Below are 18,511 nucleotides of genomic sequence, written 5' to 3' on the forward strand. Positions count from 1 at the left end.
CTCTACCCTTTAATGCCATGTGTGACGAAGTGGGACTGTTCTTAATGTTTCCTCTGAATAGTGTGGGGGTGCCTCAGTTTCCCCTATGCAGTTCTTAAGTATTTAGGTGGGGGGATAAGGGTGTATGATCCTTGCAGAGCCCTAGAGGGCAGGTGTGTGCAAGGGTCTGGACACAGAGAATAGCCACCACCCTGTTTCCTGGCAACTGATGGCCTGGGCCCTTCCCCCCTGCAAGGTGAGAGCTAAAGGGTTGGAGAACAAAGGAATCTGGTGACCTCCTGGCCTGGGAAAGGGGAAAGCCCAGAGGAGGAGGGGCTGGAGGGAGTTTCAGTTTGGGGTTGGCTGGGACATGGAGTGAAGAGCAGACGTGGCTGTCTGGCTCACTGCCCCCCAAAATGGACCCAGTTGAGGGGTCCTGTTCTCTGCACCTACAAGCTCTGGTTTAGATCATGTTCCAGTCATCTAATAAACCTTCTGTTTTACTGGCTGGCTGAGAGTCACGTCTGACTGCGAAGTTGGGGTGCAGGACGCTCTGGCTTCCCCAAGACCCCGCCTGGGCGGACTCGCTGAGGGAAGCGCACAGAGGGACAGAGGATGCGGAAGGCTCTGAGGTCAGACCCAGGAAGGTGGAAGCTGTGTGAGCTGTGTGTCCTGCAGACAGTCTGCTCACAGAGAGGAGACTTCCCCAGAGTCCTGCCTGGCTTCATGGGGAGCAATTCCAAAGCATCGCCCAGGGACTCTGTGACACCATAGCTCATGAAGCCATACACAGGCAGCCTGGACGGTGGTCAGGAGCTGTTCAACTATAGGCTGAGCAAGTGCAGAATGGTGGTAGAATGTGCATTTAGGCGTTTAAAAGCATGCTGGCGCAGTTTACTGACTTGGTTAGACCTCAGCGAAACCAATATTCCCATCGTTATTACAGCTTGCTGTGTGCTCCACAATATCTGTGACAGTAAGGGGGAGACGTTTACAGCAGGGTGGAAGGTTGAGGTAAATCGCTTGGCAGCTGATTACATGTAGCCAGACACCAGGGCGGTTAGAAGAGTACAGGAGGGCACGGTGTGCATCAGAGAAGCTTTGAAGACCAGTTTCATGACTGGCCAGGCTATGGTTTCTCCTTGATGGAATATCCCCCCGCCCCCAGTTTCACTCTTCGTTCCTGTAAGCTAAACACCCTCCCCTCCCCCCTTCGATCACCGCTTGCCGAGGCAATAAAGTCATTGTTGCTTCACATTCATGCATTCTTTATTTATTCATCACACAAATAGGGGGATAACTGCCAAGGTAGCCTGGGAGGGGTGGGGGAGGAGGGAAGGACAAGGCCACACAGCACTTTAAAACTTATTGAATGCCAGCCTTCTGTTGCTTGGGCAATCCTCTGGGGTGGAGTGGCTGGGTGGCCGGAGGCTCCCCCACCGCGTTCTTGGGTGTCGGCTACGGAACTTGGGGAGGAGGGTGGTTGGTTACACAGGGGCTGCAGCGGCGGTCTGTGCTCCTGCTGCCTTTTCTGCAGCTCAACCATACACTGGAGTATGTGAGTTTGATCCTCCAGCAGCCTGAGCATTGGCTCCTGCCTTCTTTCAGCAAGCTGACGCCACCTACTATCTTCAGCCTGCCACCTCTCCTTGCGGTCATATTGTGTTTTCCTGCACTCTGAGACTGTCTGCCTCCACGTATTTTGCTGTGCTCTGTCAGTGTGGGAAGACAGCATGAGGTCAGAGAACATTTCATCGCGAGTGCGTTTTTCGTCTTCTAATCTTCACTAGCCTCTGGGAAGGAGAAACACATGCAGCTGGTGGAGGGGGAAAAAAGAGAGAGTGGTAGTTAAAAAGACACATTTTATAGAACAAGGGGTAGACTCTTTCACGGTAAACCTTGCTGTTAACACTACATAGCACATGTGCTGTCATTACAAGGTCGCATTTTGCCCATTATTGAGGATCTGCCAGTTTGGTGTGAGAGATCACTCACGCAAAGCCGGGCAGCAGAATTCGGCTTGCAGGCAGCCATGGTAAGCCACAGTCTTTTGGCTTCTTTAACCTTCCTAACGTGGGAATGGTTTCAAACAGCAACGCCCTCATTTCCCATGTGAAGTAGCCGTTGGGCTGCCCATTAAAAATGGGCTGGCAATTTAAAAGGAGGGGCTGCGGTTTCCAGATTCACGTGCAGCAGAAACCCAACTAACCCCCCCGCACACACGCCCAATTCTCTGGGATGATGGCTTCACCCCTCCCCCCACCACGTGGCTAACAGCAGGGAAGATTTCTGTTCAACCACAGGAACGGGCACCTCTGAATGTCCCCTTAAGAAAAGCACCCTATTTCAACCAGGTGACCATGAATGGTAGGCTTTTGGTAGGCTTGCCTGAGCTCCTTAAGTTGCAAGCGGCACTGCTGCGGGTCCCTGTTATAGCCTCTGTTCTTCGTGCCATTGGAGATTTTTTTTCAAATATTTTGGTATTTCGTCTTTTGGAACGGAGTTCTGCCAGCACGGATTTGTCTCCCCATACAGCGATCAGATCCCGTACCTCCCATTGGGTCCATGCTGGAGCTCTTCGGCGATTCTGGGACTGCATGGTCTCCTGTGATGATGAACTCTGCATGGTGACCTGTGCAGGTGAGCTCGCCATGCTGGCCAAACAGGAAATGAGATTCAAAAGTTCGCGGGCCTTTTTCTGTCTACCTGGCCAGTGCATCTGAGTTGAGAGCACTGTCCAGAGCGGTCACAACTGAGCACTCTGGGATAGCTCCCGGAGGCCAATACGGTCGAATTGCATCCACACTACCCCAAATTCGACCCGGCAAGGCCAATTTCAGCTCTAATCCTCTCGTCGGGGTTGGAGTAAAGAAATCTATTTTAAGAGCCCGTTAAGTCGAAAAAAAGGGCTTCGTCATGTGGACGGGTGCAGGGTTAAATCGAGATAACGCTGCTAAATTCGACCTCAACTCATAGTGTGGACCAGGCCTGAGGGAAAGAGCAGGTCAGATCTGTAGTGAAAAGTTTTTCGTTCCGCTCATTTCACCCTGGTCCCAAAAACAACCCCCAGACTGGTCGTGAGTTTTACTCTTCCGTTTGCTCTGCCGTAAATATTTTGCCTGGGCCCCTTGGAGCCAATAGATTGTTTGCAGCCTAGTAACCAGGAGTATTTGCTATTGTTTGCACCACACGATTGGTCGATCCTGTGGCGTTGTCCCTGCTCCCTGGCGGATGACCTTTGTGAACTGGAAAAGGGACGTCTACTTGTAAAGTGTCCATGACCCTTTGTCTGGTGAGAGTGTTTGTGTGACAGGTAAAAAGCTTTTCAGCCCCCGCTGGGAGCCCGTGTTGGTGCAGCTCCTGTTGGCTTCTGCCAAGTCTGGTTGGGAATGAAGCTCACCCGCTCCAGCCTTCGAGAGAGCGGGGGTGGCGCATGCCCGGGAAGCACTTCGGTGGTTTTATTTGTAGCCTATTCACACCTGGGAATGTCTTGGCCGGACTTCTCCAGCCAGGTGCAGGTGCCGCTCAGCAGCGAAGGTGGGAACGGCTCTTTGGGTGAGGGCAAGTCATAGGCCGGTAGACCAGGGTTTAGGAGAGGGGGATTGTACAGAGCCTGCGGAGCAGAAAGGGGACAAATTGCTGTAGAGTTTACTGGGCCTCTTGGCAGATCGAAAGGGGGCAGAGAGACGTGTCGACTGCACAGTCCAATTGCTGAGGCTGGTGGCTCCTCTTCTCACACCTGCAGATGAGGCCGTGCCTTCCAGAAGCTAAAGTCGGCGTCTGTCTGTCGTACTCCAGGGGTTAAGTCTCACTCCAGTGCTCGCCCAGCTTAGCTGCTGGGAGCATACACAGCAGCAGCATGCTAAGCCAAGGGCTGCTCTGGCAAACAGTGAGCCCAAGGGCATCCTGGCCATAGGGGTCCCATAGCCATGCACAGACCTGCTGGCTGCCCTTGGGAACTGCCCATCCTTTGGCTGGCAGCTCTGACATCTGGAGGGCTCAGGGAAATTCATTCCAGCACTGACCTTGTGAGCTCAAATTGATTCCTGGTTTTAGTGCTTCAAATCTGGCAGTAGCCTAATGAGGAGCACGTGGCCTCCCAGCCGAGCAGATCCCTCAGGGGATGAGAACGCCCCTCGCTATTGTCATTGGGCTGTTTGGTTAACGAAGGAAGTCTGCCAGGGCCAGCCCTCCGCACAGCGCAAAGAGTGGATGCCCCACGACAAGCCACGCCTGGCAGCTCGCTTTGAAACCGTTACTCAGACCAGCGCTCTGCCTGCCCATCTGGGCTGGGTTTGAATTCTCTCCTCTGCCCCAGGCGCCAGCTCTTGGCTGCAGCGCTCTGTGTGTCGTCAAGAACAGCTCTTCCATGAGTGTCGACTGCCAGCTGGGAATTGTTTTCCTCCTCCTTGCTGGGAAGCCGTGACGATGGGGGAAGCCACGCAGGGATAGGACGTTTCCTTAGGCCAGGGCTTGGGCCCACCACTAGGAAACACTGCTAAGAGAAACCAGACCCCGGGCGGTCATGGTGCCAGCCAGCCCTAGAGACGCACCCCAGGTGCCGGCAGCAACGGTGCTCGGGTCCCGATTGCTGCTCCCCCCATGCCCAGGGAGCGCTGCCTGGGGCCAGGAGGCCAGCGCTGAGCCTGTGACCAAGAGCGACGGCCGTGCTGGGGAGCCTGGGGTGTAGCTTTCCGTGTCTAGCCGTCTGGTGGCGTCTCCTGAGGGGGGGCGGGGAGCGGCGTGGCTCATCACTGCCTCAGGAGCTGGCCCATCGCTGGGCTGGCAAGGCAGCCGGGAACACACGGGCGACCGCTCAGCTGACCTACGAAACGAGGGCAGAAAGCCCGGCGCTGCTCCATCCCACCCACCCAGCCTGCTCTGCAGCAGCCATCCCCCGCCACCCCAGCAGCCAGATGCCAGGAGCCCGCTGGCAATTTGAGGCTTCGTGTTGGTGCTTCCCAAATCCAGAGGTTTCTGCTATTCTCTGCCATGCTGTAGCCTTCTGGCCCCCTCCCCCAAATTGCCCCGGCTGCTCAAGTTGGGGGTCATTTGCTCCCTATCCCTGCCACCCTAATAATGAACTGGCCCAGTGCTTTCCTCCCCCCAGGAGATTGGACCCAGATCTGCCCGCTGCTGCAGCCAGCTCCCTGTTGTCCATGTGTCTGGTGAACGTTTCCAGCAGAGCGTAGCTCACCCCGGTGCACCTGCCTGGGAGCCCTGGGACGGCTTAGCCTGGGGGGCCTGGCAAGGGCTGCTTGGCTGACCCCCGTCAGCACCTACGGTGGCGCTGGTCAGGAGCACAAGGCTGCAGCCTTGCAGCCGCTTCAGAAGAAGCTTCTTGGCAACAGCCCAGCACCGATTTACCCTCCCGAGAGCTTCCCTGGTCTCTGAGCAAACCCCGAGCAACGAGGGACTGGGGAGCTGCCTGGGGGAGCGGCAATGCGGGCGCGCGGGCTGGGCCACTCAAGGGGCGGAATTGCGGCTCTCTGCCCACGCCCATGGGTCTGGCGTCAGTGGGTCTCCTTTCCCCACAGGGGGTGACGCGTGCTCCGTGCTGCTCCCATGGAGGCAGATGTGTGCGAGGGGCTGTGCAAGGTGCATGGCAAGGCTCTGTCCCAAGGAGCTCCTAGTCTCCATGAGGCTCAACGCAGCAAAGGCACCTAAGTCAGGGGAGGGGCAGGGGAAAGTACAACAGGGAGAGTGCCGTAGATGGGGCCCCGCTGTTCATCGCTCACCTTCAGTACCCTGCCTCCGATCCCGCCTGCTACCTGAAGTCACTCTCTGGATTTAAATGTGTGACTTACTCGAGGCCAGAGTTGGGGTCAGGGTGGGTAGCGGAGGCTCAGTGAGGAGAGGTCAGGTTGGGGAAGGCTGGGACAGGAAGTCTGAAAAGAGAGACCTCGGTGGTGGGGGCATTAGCAAGGGGAGGCCAGGGCTAGGGAAGGCGACAGGGGCCAGGGGCTGACCAGAAGCAGTGCACTGGGAGGGTGTGTGGTGCGGGGTCCAGGAGGCTGTGCCAGGCCCATGCTGGGGCATGAGACAAGCCTGAGTCCCCACAAGGGGAGTCTTACTCCTGGGGGAATTCTGTGCAAAAAATTCAGAATTCTACGTACAATATTTTAAAATTTTGCATAGTTTATTTATCAAAATAACACAATATACTCACACCAGTTTCAATTATTTTGGACATTTATTTATTATTATTCAACAGACAACAAAAAAGATTCAGGAAATGTTTTTTTGACAAATAAATTCCTTACTAGGCATATTAATACAGAACTTTGCGTAATAATTCATTTAAACTGCACTACAGAAACCTATTTCCTGCACCCCTCAGAAGCAGCACAAAGGCTTGGGGGGGCCAGGGCTAATGGAGGAGCTGAGGGAGAGGGAAGTAATTGCTGGGAAGGAGCCTGGGAGTGAACGTGGAGGGATGTTGGGTGTGGGTGGGAGAGATGTGGAACTGTTGTGGGTTTTTTTTGTGGGAGGTATTGTTGGGGAACTTCCCCCATGCAGACCCTGGCTGACCCCTAGCCTCACCCATTCATTCAGGCACATCTGCCCTGGCCCCATGTGGTCCTGCACCCCACTCCCATTCAGCCCCTGTCATTCCCATTCATTCCCAAATCTGTCCTCCCCACTAGCCCTTCTGAACCCATTGGTGACCCTCCCCCAGCAGCCCCCTGTGCCCCTGTCACAGAGTCCCCGGGTGATGCTCTGGAACTGCTCCCCATGAAGCCAGGCAGGACTCTGGGGCAGTCGCCTTCCTGTGAGCAGCCTGTCTTCAGGACACACAGCTCACCCAGCTTCCACCTTCCTGGGTCTGACCTCGGAGCATTCAGCATCCTCTGCCCCTCCGTGCACTTCCCCCCAGCGAGTCCGCTCAGGCGGGGCTCCTGGGGAAGTTGGGTCCTGCCCCCCAACTCCGCAGTCAGACGTGACTCTCAGCCAGCCACTAACACAGAGGTTTATTAGACGACAGGAACAAGGTCTAAAACGGAGTTTGCAGGTGCAGAGAACAGGACCCCTCAGCTGGGTCCATTTTGGGGGGCAGTGAGCCAGACAACCCCGTCTGCCATTCTCTTCATGTCCCCAGCCAGCCCCAAACTGAAACTCTCTCCAGCCCCTCCTCCTCTGGGCTTTGTCCCTTTCCTGGGCCAGGAGGGCACCGGATTCCTTTGTTCTCCAACCCTTTAGCTCTCACCTTGCAGGGGGAAGGGCCCAGGCCATCAGTTGCCAGCAAACAGGGTGTCGGCCATTCTCTGTGTCCAGACCCCTGCACACACCTGCTCTCTAGGGCTCTGCAACGATCATACACCCTTATCCCACCCCTTAGATACTTAAGAACTGCCTAGGGGAAACTGAGGCACCCCCACACTATTCATAGGAAACATTAAGAACAGTCCCGGTTCGTCACAGCCCCCCTCTGTCCATCCCCCTCATCCTGTGCCTCCCCACCTGGCAGGGCACTGGGAAGAACTCCCTCTCTTCCTCCTTATTGGCTGCTCGTTGCCATGGCTGGCTGAGCCGGCTGCCCTCTGTCCGGGTGCCATAGAAGCCCCTGGTGGACAAAAGGCGTAACTGCATCGCCTCTCGGGCAGAATGTATTTTCTGCAGAAGACATGAATTCTGTGCATGCGCAGTGGCGCAGAATACCCCCAGGAGTAGAATATCAAGTCAGGCTGTATTAGCAGTGAGCAGGATGTGGGAGCTGCTGGAGCTGAGATGCAGGCTCCTGGTTTGCTTGGGGGCTTGGTGGGATTGATGGAACAGGGCAGCTCTCAGCAAGTCCCAGCTGTATCTGTGCAGAGGCTCCCAGCGGGAGGGGCCTCTGATTCGGTGCTGGCACAGCACGGGGAAGGCAGATCATCCCGCTGTGGCACTGAGCAGCAGCAGTGCCCTGAAGGCAGCAGGGCCAGGAGCTCCCCAGGAAGCAGCGTATGGATCAGCGCAACAGCTGGACAGCGATTGCAGTTGTGACTTTGGGAGACCAAAACCTTCCCCGCTGGCAAAAATGGAGCAATTCTGGGGGAGTCAGATTGGCAGGCAAGGAAAGGTTCCCGGGGAGCTTCAGAAGGCAAACGCTGCCCTTTCCAAGGGGCTGCTCAGCCACGTGACTGCCTGTGCGTCACTCAGAGTCCATCAGCAACAAAACCGTAGGTTCTTGTGTAACCTGGTACTCCCCAAAGCAGGGCCTGCACCAGCCAGGCTCATCTCCCCAGCCTGGCTAGCTGGAGCTGTCCCTAAGAAGGCTGGAGATGAAGGCTTGAGAGAGCCGCTGACGGCAACAGGGAATGAAACTGAATAAGAGGATGGTGCTGAGCCAAGGGAACATGTCCCAGCCCTGGCTCCCCCTTCTGCTGCCCTGCTTGGCCTTCAGATGAAGCCTGACTTGTCCACGTTTTCCAGGGCGTCTTTGGTGAGGGACGTCCCCAGCGTGTGGCAGGTAGGAGGGTTCCTCTACTCTTGGTACTTGACTCTTTCTTCTTGACTCGATTCTGATGTGAATCAGGTCTTTCAATGAGTGTCCCTCCCTGCGCACCCCTGTGGTCAACTCAGGGCCTAAACCTTTCCTCCTGTAAGCCCTGCTGGGTTTGCAGCCCTACACTCACGTGTCACCCCATGGCTGCTGTGACGGCCGCTCAAAATATGCAGATTAGCCGTTTGTTTGCAGGCCTGTGATTTCCCCGATGGGGGGTGTTAGCAATGCCTGTCCTTGGAACGCTGTCAGTACGGCTTGTGCAGTGTGATGTAAGGCAATCACAGCTGCCTGTAGCCACCCCATTTCCAGGCTGGTTCTGCCTGCCAGGTTCCTCTCGCTGCTGCTCCGTTGTGCCAGGTTCGGTTTAATTTCGCAGTGACCAGCTGTTTAGAAGGAGAGGAATTAGGAGCATGTGTGCATGGCATGAAGGACGTGGGCCCCACCAAAGAGAAGTTATGGGCTCAAAGGACACTTAATGTCTCCAGAGCACTGAAATGATTAAAAATGAATTGGCAACAAAGTTAATTACTGTGCTCGCACTGCTGGCATGCATCGAAATGTCCCTAATTATCTGTCTGTGAGCACCCTCGTAAATTCTTTGAACATAAACATTTATTAAAGGGAGTTAATCCTTTGGTAACTACTCCAGCCTCTCTTAGCACTGAGGCCGGAGATTCTGAATCTAGAATCAGAGCCACAGCAAAGCCCTGGATCAGAACCTCCCTGCACAAACCTGGATCTGGGCCTCAGCTCCACAGATAGGCCTTATGACCCCCATGGGCCAAACCAAAATCACAGTCCCCAAAACCTCCAACCTCCAGGTGGATGAAACCTGAATCACTTTATTCCACTATAAACCCACCCCATGCCCAATGGGAGGGCGCTAAGACAGCACAGGTCCGTGCCCAGGAGTCTGGTAAGGTTGCATGTGTGAACACATCACAATTAGTCTTTAACTGCATGAACGCTTGCTAATTATTTATCAATTCCTGTATCGAAGGGTTCTGCAAGGGAAAGTCCCCCCCACACACATACAGCGCAGACTTCCAGAAGCCTGGCCCAGTGCTGCTCAAACTTTCATTTAAAAAGCCAAACACTTCTCCCTTGGGCAGGCCAAGTATGGGAACTGTCGACTTGAGTCCCAGTTGGTTCTGAATGACTGAACACATGGGCATTGCCTGGCTGCTGTGACCCGCCTTAGCTGCTGTGGGAGGGGGCAGCCGGTGTCACGGGGAACGGCACCAGCTGGGAAGCAGTGCTGAGGCCCCAGCACGGCCCAATGCGAAGACCGCCCCTGTCCTGAAGCACTGGAGAGCCAAGGGCGATGAGCGGGAGGGAGGCTGTTTGCAGTGACCGCTGGCTTGTTCACTGGGATCTCTCTCTGTGCAAGCCGTCCATCACTATTGCTTTGTACCAGCGCAAGCTGCTGCCTGGAGTGTGGGAACGGGCACGCTCTGGCCTATGGAATAGTCTGGGCCAGGGACGCGGTTCTCACACTTGCAATAGGGAATGATCTACAGTTCACTCCAGCTGTCTGTCTCTTCCCCCGCTGTGTGCAACCCTGAGCAGCGTTAATAGCTGTGAGGCGCAGGTGCATTTCAGAAGGTGTTTGTTGTCGTCTCTGATGTTTAAAACTCTCCAGAGTTCATATTTTGTGTTTTGTAGATTCCCTTTTCCATGCAGGTTTTGCAAGCTCCACCTCAGTCCTGCTGCCTCCCAGCCTTGGCGTTCAGAGGCCCAGCACCCCATGGTGCAGGTCTCAAGGCGATATCAGCACATTCCTCATCTTGTATTGGGAAGAAATTTGTCTCTTCAGTACTAGCCCTGGCTGTCCCTCCGTTCCCCAGCTCCACTGTCCTGGAAGATCTCTTAAACACGAGCAGCGGAGCTGTGCCAGCAGCTGGGGGGGGCAGGTCATCACCAGGGGAGCTCACCTTCGGTGTTTTGCTAAACTAAACAGTTTGTTTTTATGCCTGCATGTGGCTAAACTCCAGGATCACACACACTTCAGTCTATCGCCTCTGAGAAGAGTCAACTGTCAGCCCTGTGAATCCTCTGTACACAATGAGCTCCAGGAGCAAATATTTACTGAAGAGCCTCCCCCCCCCAACTCCATTCTGCACCGAAGGAAGCCGTGATGTAATGGGATTATGCAGTTTGTGGTTACACACACATGCTTATCAGCAATAGCTCCATCAGCTGATGAATTTTTGTACAAGTTGATTCCTGGGAGGGTGTTTCGCGCATGTTTGACATCAAAGCAATGCAGCCAGGGAGGGAGCGTATGTTTCTTTAGTGTGGGAGTGTTGTACAGGCCATAGGGTGCCTGAAGACAAATGATAAAGAAATTAATAATTCAGGGTCTCAGAAAGATGCTGCTGGGGAATTAACTCTTCCTGAGGGCTGAACCAGTTTAACAAACATGGGGCTGACTTTCAATACCTGTAGTGAATGCCTCCTCTCTTCCCCCTCGCAAATCCCAGTATCACGCCTGCAGTGGGGGAGGTGGAATATGGCCATTGAGCCGTGTGACTGCAGCTGGCAAAAGGGTGTGTTCCTGCTGCTGCAGGGCAGGAGTGTGGGTCTGCAGCACGGGACAGTGATCGCTGTGCCCATAGCGGGTGCCCCTTGCCCACTTGGAGGAGTTGGCAGTTCACAGGAGGATCTGCCGGAGACAGGCCTGAGACACGGGTGGTCACATTCTGGCACATCACCCCCAGCCTGGGTGACCTAGCCGGGTGGAGCAGTGACTGTTAGGCAGGGAACGTTACCCCGTGAGGGGAGCCTGATGGGTACGTGTTTTCCGAGTCACTGACCGAAACAACAGCCTTCATCTTGTGGGACGCTCCCTCAAGGGCCTGGGTTCCCAGCCACCTGACCTGCACCTTGCCCTCTCTTGGCCCAGCTCTCCCCAGTAGCACAAAGCAGCGTGCACCGACGAGACCAGCTGAAAGAAAGCAGTCCTGGTTCCACCTCTCCGCGCCCGCCCCCCTCGTCTGCCTGCAGCGAGTGAGCCGGACAGCCGTGCTCTGCTGCCAGGAAGGGTAAAGGGCCTTGTCCGAACCGTGTTGTGTTCGGATCCTTTGCAGCTGCAGCCTGGCTGTGGGGCTGCTGAAAGACGACCACCCAGCCCAGTGGGCTACCTGTGGGTGAAGGGCAATATTCACTGGCATGTAGGCAGCCTGGCAAAGTGACCAGGATCCTGACACCCCAGCCCTGACAGTGCCCGAGTGACAGCACGCACTGGGCTGCAACACCATGTGCCCAGCAAAAGCCACACGATAGGCAGGCTGCAAAAGCCTTGCTCAGAGCAGCTTGGCCAGGTTAGCAGCGTGTGACTCAAGATGCAGGTTTGGGAGGGAAAGGTAGGCAGCTGCTCCTCCCAAGGCCACCTCTGCTTTCCCCAGCCCTTCAGGGACTGATGCTACAGGCTGTGTGAGCACGAGACTAAATAGCTGGAGACGGGCCATGCCTCGGTCCAAGGGGCTCCCCCGAGTGCTGGAGAACAGCAGGCAGGAGCTCGCGTTCTGGTGGCCTTAGACACACTAGGAATCAGCGTTGGCTGGTGTGTGAAAGACCAGGCCCCATGGCAGAAGGTGCAGGGCATTGTTAATCCTGCTTGAGTCTCTGACTTTCCATCAGCGAAGCTTGTTGTGGTGCTGTGCTCGAGAACTGTGTCAGGCCATGGCATGGCCACGGTGCCTTAGCTATGCCACGGCCGCGCCGCGTGTCAACGTTCCCACAGCGATGGCGGGGAGCTCTCCATTGCCCCCGAGCGCCGGTAGCGAGGCAGGTGGAACCATTCGTCCGTTGACCCAGCTGTGTCTGCCCCGGGGGTTAGGTCAGCCTCGCTGCGGTTCTCGGGGCGGGGGGGCGAATTTTTCACAGCCCGAGTGCCACCGCTGGGTCGACCGCACTTTTACACGTAGACGAGGCCGAAGGGTATAAACGAGAAGTCCCTGAGCCGCGGTGCCAGGTCTGGCCCGTGCACGTGGCCTGGCTTCGTGATTTCTGGTAAGGTGGTTCCTAAGGATGGTTCTGTGTCCATGTTTTATGTGTTCTCCTGACAATGCAGACATGGGGTGTGATTATACAAACAGCAGCCTCCGTCTTGGGGCGTCCATGGCTCAGCAGTGCCCCTGAGCACAACGGAAGTTGGCAGGGCGCCGTGGGAGGCAGTCTGCCCGCTGTATGGGCGGCTCCAGCCGTGCGCTGATGGAATGCCAGCTTGGCCGTAATGCGCATGGGGAGGCCGATGAGCCAGGCTTGCTGCCAACAGGCAGATGTGGGATCTTACTCCCTGGGATCTGCAGGGAATGCAGCATTCCCTCTGCTAGCGAAGCCCAGGAAAGGGTTGGGGGGGCAGGGTGTGGGGTGTGTGTGTGTCCCCACTTAGAAGTCAGGTAGGAGCCTTTGAAGCCCTGGCCCCTTCTCTGGCTGGAAGCAGCCCTCTTTAGCTCAACCTGAGGGCACAGGAAAGCCAGGTACCAAGAAAGACTGGGCCCCTTACCCAGCTCTTCTGTAGCCTAGATCCATCCCCGCCCCCCCCCCCTTCCTGCTTCTCCACCAGCCCCCGCCAGGCAGACACGATGTCTGTGCAGAGCTGGGGATACTGCAGTAGTGACCCCCCACCTCACCCCGGCACCCCTCTGGGTGGATCCAGAGCCTCTTGCTGAGGAACCCACTTTGCAGGGGACTCTGTAGCGAACACGTGTACTGGGCCGGGTCCTCTCCATGCTACTCCAGCCCCTGCCTGTGGACTTGCTTGAGAGAGACCCGGGACAGAGCAGCTGCCTTGACTGAGGCCCAGAGATTGCGGAGAATTGCCAGGCAGTGACTGCGTAGGGAATTATCCCGGCCGGCCGAGCCACCTGTCCGGCTTTTCATTCCTTCAGCCTCCTTTCCCGCGTGCTGCCATGCAGGAGGCAGAGCTGCGTGAACACTGCTTAGCACGCGTGATAGAATAGACCAGCTTTACGGTGTCTCTGCTTGCTGCAGAAGGTAATAAATAGAATCTACTTGTGAACCTGTGTTGTCATCTGTGCCGTGCGGTGAAGTAGGCCTGTTCCAGGCTAGCAAGTTAACCTGAGACACTTCAGGCCTGTTAGCAGGTGTTGATCCTGTGTGGACTCTTTAAGGCAGGTGGCTCTTACCCCACCTGGCTGTAAAGGGGAGGTGGGAGTCTCTCTCTAGAGGTAGAGGACCAAGGGGCAGGCTGAGCATTCCTGGCAAGAAACCCTAGGAGCAGCCCAGCCTGGGGAGGAGTGTGAGCTGACTTAATTTGTTTGTTCATAAAGCCATGTCCCAGGAAGAGGGTTGAGCCCTGCACTCTGTGCAGCGTGTGACTTTGATCTAGAGCAGGTTGGGAAGGTGCCTGCCCACAAGCCCCAGGTCTGGCTTGTCCGTGGAATGTGTCGGGTTTTGTTGGGTTGTGCAGTACAGTCAGGGCGGGGGGGGGGGGAGGCTCGGCTCCTGACAGCTGATTTGGGGCCACCTAGGGTGAAATCTTGGCCCCAGTGAGTTCAGTGGAGACTCCCGTCCACCCCAGGAATTTTTACCATGGGCAGCTTCTCTCTGATTACTCTTCGTTGGGCTGGAGGACATGTCTGTTCTGCTCATTCCAGTAGCATGGCCAAACGCAGTCCTGAAATCTCAAAGTTTGAAGAGCTTTACTGCTCATGCATGGCACGAAAAGGCTTTAGAAGCTGAGTAAGTATCGTAAAAAATAACCTCTCATTCAAGAGAAATTAATGCTGCACCGGCTGCCAGATTAATGTGTCTAACCAGGGCTTTCGCCAGTGTCAGAAAATCCCCCCTCCCCAAGTTAGTAACAAACCCAAGAGGGAAACTCCTTGGGCTCTTCCCCATGTGCCCCCTGCAGTCCGTGGGTTGGTGTCATTGAGCACTAGGGCTGGAGGCCCATCTGTGGCCATGCTAGGAGGAAGGCAGAGCACGTTGGCAAAGAGAGACCAAAGCAAAGGCGGGGGCAGTGCTGGGCAGCGCCAGCAAGTGGGCCATGTTTGACTCGATGTGGTTTTCAGGAAGCTGACACGTTGCGGCTGGAGAGGAGCCCATCAGGCAGCTGGTCCCTGCCTCTGCTCATTGAGAACCTAGCATCTCTCTGGAGGAGGCCTGTCCGGCTGTGCCCGGGAGATCTCGGGTGATACCCCGGTGTGTTGTGCTGTGCCTTATTCCCAGCTCCAGTCCTCCCAACTTCTGAGCCAAAAGAGAACTCGATAAAGGTGAGCCAAATTCTGCTCTCAGTACTCTCCTTTTCCTGCCAAAAATTCTCTTGTTGTGGCAGGGAATGGGAAATGAGTCTGGCTGGATTTAAATGCCAGACAGAACATTGAGCTGGTGGGAGAATGCACCCTGTGAGACCCGGAGCCCGCTGTTTCCCCTGCCAGGCCCCAACGTGTGCAGACCTGGGATGTCTCTGCACAGGCCGGCATCGCACGCACGCCACATGTGTTCTAACCGTGTGTGACACTCGTGCTATTGGACACAGTTTTCTCTGGGTGGATTCACAGGAGCCTAGCCAGAGAGTTTGATTGGCCTGGACAGCGCCGATACTTCCGACGGTTAAAACACCTCTGGTGATCTGTGTTTTAGCCTCTTGGGAAGAATGAGGAGAAACAAATGAAGCGGAGAGTCTGAGATGCTGAAAAGCAGGTGCCAGGAGCGGCAGATAAACTGCGTTCCCAGCACCAATGCTGGGGAAATACACAGAAACGTTCCACGAATATTCACGCCATTAAAACAATGCAGCGACTTGTGCTGTGTTCATGGCCCTGCATGTTCACTTTCCCTGAGCACTCAAGCGAAGGCGTTTACTGTCAGGAGCCGTCCAGGACACAGCAGGGTGTAGAGAATGCTCCCGGAGAGCCCCGCCGGATTGCCTAAATCGGGTGTTTGATGCAGAAGCTGAATGGTGGCAGTTCTGCTAATGCAGTCGGGGCAGAGAGGCAGCATCGTGTGACCCGTGGGTCTGTTCACAGCCCAGAACTTGGACCGCGAATACTTGTAACTACCATTGTGATCCAGGTGTCGATTCACTGGCACAGCTTGGTGCATTATAACGGGAGAAAATCTGAGACTGTGCACGGGCAAGAAGAAAAGCTCAGATGAAGGGAACAAGCTATTCATTCGGGAGGGGCCAGGACTAGAGGCGTCTAAATGGCTCAGATCTCTTGGCGGGGCACTTGGGCCACAGGCGAACCATTTCATCCTACAGCGCACACCCTGTGGCTCCTCTCCGAGGTGTCGTCGCCCTTTCCCGGAGGCAGTGCTGGGGCTGTACAATGGCCTAGTGCTTGTCAGATCGGCTCCAAGGTGGCTCAAGGTGCTGCTGAGCTGCTTGATACGTCGGTTTATTTTTCAGTCCTTCCTCTTCCAGGCCCATCCCCAGGGCGTTTGTGCACCTGCTGTCCCAGAGCTTTTGGGGGGGTCTGAGGATCCTGGAGAGGAGTCTGATTGGACCTGGACATTTCCATGGTGACGGTTATGAACAGCTCCACAATTGAGGCATAATTGTACTCGGGCCGAATGTCCCACAAGGCTGAGCACCCGCAGGTCCAGCTGAAATCAGGCTCTCCGCCCTCCCAGGCCTGTTCTGAACTCCTTAGGAGCTTGCATCGGCCGGCGTGCTGCACCATCCTGCCTTCAGTCTCCAGCGGCGCAGGGAGGGCAGCCAGAGCAGGATTGGACCCGTTGCTCTTGGCCCATGTGTCGACCCGAGTGAGAACCATGAGAAACCTGGCTTTCCCTTGGGCTGCCCTGGTCTGAAGTATCTGGCAGGAGCAGTGTCTTCTGAACATTCTCCCTGCGCTCCAGCCTCAGTGCGGAGCAATATGAAGAGGAAAGCAACTCCACTGGCCAGCCTGCTTCCTCTCTACAAGTGCTCCCAAACCGCAGGGTCAGCCCCTCCTCCTCACCGTCCCTTGCACGGCCCACTGGCTGGCTAATGCGTCTCCCTGACCCTGATCATCACTCCCTTCAGTTTTCAGAGTAACAGCCGTGTTAGTCTGTATTCGCAAAAAGAAAAGGAGTACTTGTGGCACCTTAGAGACTAACCAATTTATTTGAGCATGAGCTTTCGTGAGCTACAGCTCACTTCATCGGATGCATACCGTGGAAACTGCAGCAGACTTTATATACACACAGAGAATATGAAACAATACCTCCTCCCACCCCACTGTCCTGCTGGTAATAGCTTATCTAAAGTGATCATCAAGTTGGGCCATTTCCAGCACAAATCCAGGTTTTCTCACCCTCCACCGCCCCCCACACAAATTCACTCTCCTGCTGGTGATAGCCCATCCAAAGTGACAACTCTCTACACAATGTGCATGATAATCAAGTTGGGCCATTTCCTGCACAAATCCAGGTTCTCTCACCCCCTCACCCCCCTCCCAAAAACCACACACACAAACTCACTATCCTGCTGGTAATAGCTCATCCAAAGTGACCACTCTCCCTACAATGTGCATGATAATCAAGGTGGGCCATTTCCAGCACAAATCCAGGTTTTCTCACCCCCCCACCCCCATACACACACAAACTCACTCTCCTGCTGGTAATAGCTCATCCAAACTGACCACTCTCCAAGTTTAAATCCAAGTTAAACCAGAACATCTGGGAGGGGGGGTAGGAAAAAACAAGGGGAAATAGGCTACCTTGCATAATGACTTAGCCACTCCCAGTCTCTATTTAAGCCTAAATTAATAGTATCCAATTTGCGAATGAATTCCAATTCAGCAGTTTCTCGCTGGAGTCTGGATTTGAAGTTTTTTTGTTTTAAGATAGCGACCTTCATGTCTGTGATTGCGTGACCAGAGAGATTGAAGTGTTCTCCGACTGGTTTATAAATGTTATAATTCTTGACATCTGATTTGTGTCCATTTATTCTTTTACGTAGAGACTGTCCAGTTTGACCAATGTAAATGGCAGAGGGGCATTGCTGGCACATGATGGCATATATCACATTGTTGGATGTGCAGGTGAACGAGCCTCTGACAGTGTGGCTGATGTGATTAGGCCCTGTGATGGTGTCCCCTGAATAGATATGTGGGCACAGTTGGCAACGGGCTTTGTTGCAAGGATAGGTTCCTGGGTTAGTGGTTCTGTTGTGTGGTGTGTGGTTGTTGGTGAGTATTTGCTTCAGGTTGCGGGGCTGTCTGTAGGCAAGGACTGGCCTGTCTCCCAAGATTTGTGAGAGTGTTGGGTCATCCTTTAGGATAGGTTGTAGATCCTTAATAATGTGTTGGAGGGGTTTTAGTTGGGGGTTGAAGGTGACGGCTAGTGGCGTTCTGTTATTTTCTTTGTTAGGCCTGTCCTGTAGTAGGTAACTTCTGGGAACTCTTCTGGCTCTATCAATCTGTTTCTTTACTTCCGCAGGTGGGTATTGTAGTTGTAAGAAAGCTTGACAGAGATCTTGTAGGTTTTGTCTCTGTCTGAGGGGTTGGAGCAAATGCGGTTGTATCGCAGAGCTTGGCTGTAGACGATGGATCGTGGGTTGTGTTGAGGGTGAAAGCTGGAGGCATGCAGGTAGGAATAGCGGTCAGTAGGTTTCCGGTATAGGGTGGTGTTTACGTGACCATTGTTTATTAGCACTGTAGTGTCCAGGAAGTGGATCTCTTGTGTGGACTGGACCAGGCTGAGGTTGGTGGTGGGATGGAAATTGTTGAAATCATGGTGGAATTCCTCAAGGGCTTCTTTTCCATGGGTCCAGACGATGAAGATATCATCAATATAGCGCAAGTAGAGTAGGGGCTTTAGGGGACGAGAGCTGAGGAAGCGTTGTTCTAAATCAGCCATAAAAATGTTGGCATACTGTGGGGCCATGCGGGTACCCATAGCAGTGCCGCTGATTTGAAGGTATACATTGTCCCCAAATGTGAAATAGTTATGGGTAAGGACAAAGTCACAAAGTTCAGCCACCAGGTTAGCCGTGACATTATCGGGGATACTGTTCCTGACGGCTTGTAGTCCATCTTTGTGTGGAATGTTGGTGTAGAGGGCTTCTACATCCATAGTGGCTAGGATGGT

The 18,511-nt window shown here is 54.7% G+C and overlaps 1 protein-coding gene across 1 annotated transcript in view; it reads left to right on the forward strand.

Moving 5' to 3' along the window:
* Nucleotides 1-18,511, forward strand: part of HS3ST2 (heparan sulfate-glucosamine 3-sulfotransferase 2) — a 51,058-nt gene that overhangs the window by 16,217 nt on the left and 16,330 nt on the right. The gene's annotated exons all lie outside the window — the stretch shown is intronic.

The sequence above is a fragment of the Caretta caretta genome, chromosome 10 (genome assembly GCF_965140235.1).
Source record: "Caretta caretta isolate rCarCar2 chromosome 10, rCarCar1.hap1, whole genome shotgun sequence".
Lineage (NCBI taxonomy): Eukaryota > Metazoa > Chordata > Testudines > Cheloniidae > Caretta > Caretta caretta.